This window comes from Mauremys mutica, chromosome 5, assembly GCF_020497125.1.
Source record: "Mauremys mutica isolate MM-2020 ecotype Southern chromosome 5, ASM2049712v1, whole genome shotgun sequence".
In the NCBI taxonomy this organism is placed as follows: Eukaryota; Metazoa; Chordata; order Testudines; family Geoemydidae; genus Mauremys; species Mauremys mutica.
In genome coordinates, this window is record NC_059076.1 from 65196838 (window position 1) to 65197837 (window position 1000).

A 1000-nucleotide genomic window follows, 5' to 3' on the forward strand; every position below is an offset into this window, starting at 1 on the left:
TGAATGGGGGAGAAAACTTCCCCTACCAAAAGGGGATGTAATATGGTGGCTGAGCGTGGTCCCATCCCATAATACCCTGGTAACCCAGTTAACCCCATGATGACCACTTTACTACAGCCAGTCAATAAATTAAAACTCAAGAGCCCAAGAAAGCCCCTCACAACTTCATTCTATTCATAATCTTAGTCTCATTTTGCCTCCAAAATGCTATCAAATAAATGGCTCACTGTATTTTGCATGCTCAATTTTTGATACTTAAGTTTTACATACTTAATTTTTGGTATTCACATTTGAATCAATGGGATTACACCTGTATAAGTGAGAAAAATTTAGCTCCCTGTTATTTTATATATTTTTTTAAATGTGCTTAGAGGCCCTTGGATAAACAATTAACATCTATTAAAAGATTTGAATAAGTAATTAAGAGTCTCCATAGTTAAGAAAATATGGGAATGTGGTGTTGTGAACCTATTACTCATGATGGTGAGCCTTATGCAAACCGCTCCATTGAACACAATGTGATCACCTGTGTAAATGAATGCTCACCAACATGAATGAGTTGCACAATCTAGTCCTTAATGCTCATACAGCACTTAAAACACAGACAATAATCGCTACTAGCTTTTTAAATACTTTCTTATCTCATACATTGTTATAACTTAAATAATCATCCCCCTGACATCAAATGGTCATGACTCTCTGAAAAAAAAACCCTCCTTTTCTGCTGAAATTTTCCATGCTCATTCTCAGCCCAATGGTGACTTTATTTTTGGAAGGCCTAATCCATTCACTCATTTTTATAATATGGAAAGGTAAAATAATTACACTTGTCAAATGTTAAGGTTGTTTTCTGGTCATGCACAACTCAAAAATGACTAAATTTAAATGACACAGGGATTTTTCTAAGAAAGATGGTCAGCTATTCAGTGGGTTTTAAGGTTCTTTGGCCAGTATTTCAGAAACTATTTTATTTTACTCAGTAAACCTTGATAAAGGTCTG